Consider the following 6,055-nt stretch of genomic DNA (forward strand, 5'->3'; position numbering starts at 1 on the left):
TGTATCAAACAAATCGAGCACAACAAGTTTAACATGTCAAAACTTAAAATCATCACAACTACTTCATTACTGCATGAAATCAAGAGATCTAAAGCTCAGCATGATCAGCATTGGAAGATCTACAATAAGCATCCATCAATTTCATAAATCATGGAAGTCGAAATCTAACCTTGCTGGAGAAACAGAAGTGGTATCGTGCAGTTCAGGTCCTGGAAAGGTGCAACAGATCCTCCTCAAAGCTTAGATGAATGAATGGATGAGAAAGAATAGCTCAACAATGCTCGATTTATCCAGAAATTTCAGCTGCCATGGATGTGCATCAAGGTTCAACAGTCTCGATTCTTACTGAATTCTTCAAGATCTTGCTTCAACAATCTTCAATTATGCACATAGATGATGAACAAACCAAGAATCATGCAATGTTTATGCAGAATTTGGATGAAAAAGTTGAGAGAAAATTGAGAGAGAATTTTTAGATCTGAAATTATGAAGTTGTTGTTATCATTTTCTGTTAGGATTATGGTTATATACCATCTGTTAATCACCTTTGTTAATCATGTTTAGCCAAAATGCCAAGGATTAGTGAAATTCAAGTGTTGATGCAAAATGGCCAAAACACCCTCACATGTGCATGGCAATGGAACAGTACACGGTTCTTGCTTGAAATGCACTTCAAATGTGATTTTGAATCAAATGCCATTGGAAAAATGTAAAGGCAATGCATATTTTTCAAATTGGAAATTTCCCTCCAAAATTCAAATGAATTTCAAGTGAAAATGCCAATATTTTTGTGATGAGAATTGATGAAATATGATGCACATATTGGATAGTAGAGATCAAGAGAGAAATGTTCCAAAAAGAACCACTTCAATTGGCCTTTTGGTGCAAAAGTTATGCAAGCTTGAAGTTCAAATTCCATTGACAAAGATTGATCCATATCTTCTCAACCACAAATGAGAAATTCAAGTTCTTGGACTTTTTGGAAAGGTGAGAGCAAGATCTTCAACTTTCATGTTGGACAAAATTTGATTTGAAGCTTTCTTGATGATGTAAACTTGAGGAGAAGACCTTTCCATTTTTGGCAGTTTGAAATTACAGGTCACTTACTATTTTTGGAAACTTTTCATCTGACCTCAAATTCCTCAATGTTGATGTTTGACATGTCAAATGAGACTTGTATGGACATGAATGAGGCCTTTCTAACCATCTCCCACCTTCAAATCCATGATTGAATGCACAATTGACTTGTGTTGACTTTTCTAGGGTTTCAATTGACCTGGCTGTGCTCAGATGAAATCCGAGCCTCTTCCCCTTGAGATCTTGATTCAAAATGATGCCATAGCTCACATGAACTCTTATGAATGATCATGGTGCCCAAATTCTCAAGAATGGTCACCATCTATTGCTCAATGACTGCCTTTGACTGGCTTGACCTAATGTTGCTTCATCTGCAAGTAACAAGGTTAGATGACAATATTTTTGTACTTTTGGTTAGTAAACAAATGAAAAGCAATGATATACAATATGCCAAACATGCTTGGTGATCAAGAACCACTCTCAAAAGATAACCCACCCACAAGGGAGGGAGGCAAGGTGCACAATGATCCTTGAGGCAATGATATGATATGATATGATATGATGCCATGAGGGATCTTAGGGACAAAATTGGGGTCTTACAGATGCCCCTATTTAAGGTCATTCTAGTCGGAGAAGTGAAGTTTAGAAATCTTCATCTCGACGCGGTAGAATGGGCTTAAATAACAGTAATGAGACAAATTTTGGTCCCTAAGAGACCTCATGATGCAAATGTATGCATGTAAAAGACACAAACTCTGTGGGGATATGGTTCACACAGAAGGAAAAGACGATCCATCGGAGTAATACACTTGCCAGGAACAGAGACTCTAACAGGACTCTTATGGGGATAATAAAAAGGGAAAGAAATGCGTGAGCAGGACACGACCCTGAATTAGGGTACAAAACTGACACTGCGTGAACAAAACACGACTGGAATAGGGACCTCACCGGGGAGTGAAGGACTCAAACTGGGGAAAAGAAGAATTCCAAAGGAAGACACATCCATTGGAAAGACACAAGCTGACCCAAACTATCCTCAAAGGATACTTCGGATAAAAATCCGGACTCGGACCAAGGAAGGATTCACAAAGAACCTCCCTGTCGGGGAAAAATTGCATATATTGGGGAAAACGCCAATACAGCAAAAGGGTAAAAATCACCACAGGAAACTCCACTGGAGAAGGTCTAACAAAGAGACTCTCCTGGGGAAAAGTAACAAGATGAGGTGTTACCGGTATAAGGGTAACAAACTCAGGAAGAATGAATATCTAAGACCGGTATAAGGGTGAGAGATATCAATCAACCAAACATCTGAGAAAGACCTGAAAAAGGTACATCAACTCAGGAAAATCTGACTCCACAGGGGACCAAGGTCATAATAGGGAGCAGAAAGGAAGGAACACTAGGGATACCGGGGTATATAATAGGTGACCGACCAAAGCGTGAATTGGTATATATGCCAAGACACTCATCATCCGAAAGGAGGGATTGAAAAAGCAAATCGACTTACAGGATGGACATTCGAATCCACAACGGGAAAACGAATCTTACTCAGCTGGGGACACAAACCCAAAGAGTGCATGAGATATAATATCCATTACCGTCAGAACGTGGATAGAATACTCGCATGAAATATATTATCTATTACCGTCAGAACGTAGATAATATACTCGCATGGAAGAGACACCAGGGATACCGAGGTATATAATAGGTGACCTACCGAAAACGTGAATTGGTATATATGCCAAGACACTCATCATCCAAAACACAAACTTGTTAAAGGATGGATATTCGATTCTACAAAGAATACAAATCTTACTCTACTGGGGATAATCAACAAAGGACTCCAACCAAAGAGCGCATGAGATATATTATTCATTACCGTCAGAACGTGAATAATACACTCGAAAAGGAAGAGACACCAGAGATACCGGTTAGGGCATATAATAGGTGATCAACCAAAAGAGAGACAATCGTTACCAAGCATACGGGTAAACGAAAGACAACTCAGAGGGATAAATTGCAAGCATCCGGCAATTATCCAAGAAACAACATTCGATTCCACAAAGGAAATAACGAATCTTACTCGACTAGGGAAACACAAAGGCTTCGACTGAAGAGTGCATGAGATATATTATCCATTACCGTCAGAATGTGGATGACATACTCGCATGGAAGATTATCCACAACCGGTATAAGGGTTAATAAAGGATAAATTAACCGAAAAGAAAGGCATCGGGATACCAAAACTAGGTATATAATGATGACCAATCAAAGGGAGCAACAATCATTACCAAGCAAACGGGAAAATGAAGGAAGACTCGCTGGGGATAAATTGTATAAACAACAATTATCCGGGCACTTACTGGCGACTTCAAAAAGAGATAACATTGTAAGCATACGACAATGATCCAGAAGACTGTCGGGGATACAATTGCTAGCAACCGGCAATTGTCCACAAGCAAAGGAGGAAAATCAACATCGAATATTGAATGAAGATAACCACAAAGAGTAACCATCATCGGTTAGGATGAACAATCAAGGTTAACTCTAAAAAGGGAGAAATTAGGGTTTACAACTACCGAATACGGGGTAGAATACCAAAACTCTGGCTGGGGATAAAATTGCTAGCAACCGGCAATTATCCACAAAAAGCACAGACTCCATTGGGAATAAAACCACAACAGCACAAAATCCACCATCAACCAGAACGAACCACAAAGGTTACCTCTGCTAGGGGAAAAGAGATAGGACTTACGACTACCGAAACGGGGTAGTGGCCATCAAACTCTGATGAGGATAAAAGATAGGGTTTACATCCACCGAATACGGGGCAGAAAACCACAACTCTGCGTGGGAATGAAAGAAATCACAAATCCGCACGGGAACAAAATAGGGTTTATAACAAACCACAAACTGCTGGAGAGCAGAAAACTAGGATTTACAACTACCGAATATTGGGTAGAAAACCAAACAACTCTTGCTGAGGAATAAAAGGTATATAACCACAAATTCCGCCCAGAAGAGGGAACATAGGACTTACAACTACCGGTATGAGGGTAGAGGCCCAAAAAAAATTCCGCTGGGGATAAAAGAATTAATGCCGGTTACTGGGCAATTTATTCGTTTATTCCACAGGGAAGCACAAGAAACAGTTGACAAATGCCAATTCGGGACCAAACCGAAAAGACAGACTGAATCAAAACTCATCCTATGAGGATATAACTCAATAGGAAGATCCATCCCAATATATATGTTGGGAGGAAACGGAAGAAACCGTCATCCACGAGGATATATCTCAGTGGGGAACTGCAGAAGGAAATACAGACGCTTTCTGCTTATGGTGCTGACTCTATATTGAGAGATTTAAACACCTGACATCTGCTTGGGAAGATCTACTGGAGAGATCTATGAAACCCATAGCAAGAGACAACAAACAAAAGATATATGGCAAAAAATGCAACATGAATATCTGAATGTTTTATGAGTATGCGTGAATATGCGTGATTTATGTTTGATGAATGCTGACAAAACAGACATATCTAACACAAACAGGGTCCAGGAATCAAACGCCCGGTACTATACTTCCCGGGGAAAACCAACTGGAAAGCCAATCTGCTGGAGATCTATGTGCTGAAAAGCCAAGATCTGCGAGGAGGCAAAAGATCAGAGATATCACCAAATCTCTGAGTGATGGATCAACAATCAACCCAACTGGAGTACAGAAAGTCACAACAGGCATAACCAGCCACAAAGACAAATCTGTTGGGGAAACAGGAGAAATCCCGAGATATCTGCAGGGGGATCAAGAGTTCACTGCACAAGCGAGAACTGCTACGACAACAACTCCACACAACTCCGTTGTGGAACAATCTACAAAGGGAGAACAAATCATCCACGTAGAATCTACTGCACAAGCAACTCTACCTGGGGAGAACACAAGTAGCCATTCCATCGGGAATACACCCACTGAAGGAAAAACAGATCACACAAGTAGATTCTACGACAAGCCACTCTACTGAGGATCAAAAGCAATCAGGAAATCAACCCAATCTCTGGATGATAGACCACCAACCAACCCTACTGGGGGAAACAGAGATTTTCAACAAGCAGAAACTGCCACAAAAGCCACTCTGTCGAGGATACCAACTCTGGCGGAGACTTTGAGGGAATTATCACAGATGCAATCCTGACTCTGTTGGGGAATACCAACTCTCTTGGGGATTTTGCATAGATACAATCCTCCAAACCACAAATCTACTGACGGCTCCACTGGGGAAAACCACTGAAGAATCCACTGGTGGTACGGAAGAGAGCTGAGATCAACCACTAAATGCTGACTCTTCTGAGGAGAACACCCACAACTGCTGAGGAGGAACACAATCACTACTCTGCTGAAGGCTAAACGCTCTGATGGGGAGCTAGCAACAAATCTGCAGGCGACTGCGCTGAGGAAAGTGGTAAAGTACCGGGATATCAATCCACCAACCACTGAATCTTCAAAAAGAAAGCAACCATGCTGAGGAGAGAAACAACAACTCCACTAGCGACCGTACTGGGGAGAAACGAAGTACCTGGGTTTCAAACCACCAATTACCGAACCTTCCAAAAGGAAAAACACCCATGCTGGGAGAGAATACTGCTGGAGAAGAAAACGAAGTCTTCAACAAGCACTCTGCTTGGGGAACAACCCACAATAACAACCCTGCCTGGGGAACAACCCCAACAACAAAGCAGGAGAAAGAGGATACAACCAATGCCAGGAATATGAACAAATGTCTTATCTGTTGGAAATCATGCCACCCTTGGGAGAGCACTGAGAAATTCTTAAGTATCCTTTCATCATTGTGAATGTTCACTTTGTTTAAAACAACAATTTGAAAAATTTATTTGTTTAAAACAATGACATTTTATCAATTAAAACATGCAAAACATTTGTTGAATTGAAACAAATAAGAGTGCAAATAATTGGATAAAA

The sequence above is a fragment of the Lathyrus oleraceus genome, chromosome 4 (genome assembly GCF_024323335.1).
Source record: "Lathyrus oleraceus cultivar Zhongwan6 chromosome 4, CAAS_Psat_ZW6_1.0, whole genome shotgun sequence".
Lineage (NCBI taxonomy): Eukaryota > Viridiplantae > Streptophyta > Magnoliopsida > Fabales > Fabaceae > Lathyrus > Lathyrus oleraceus.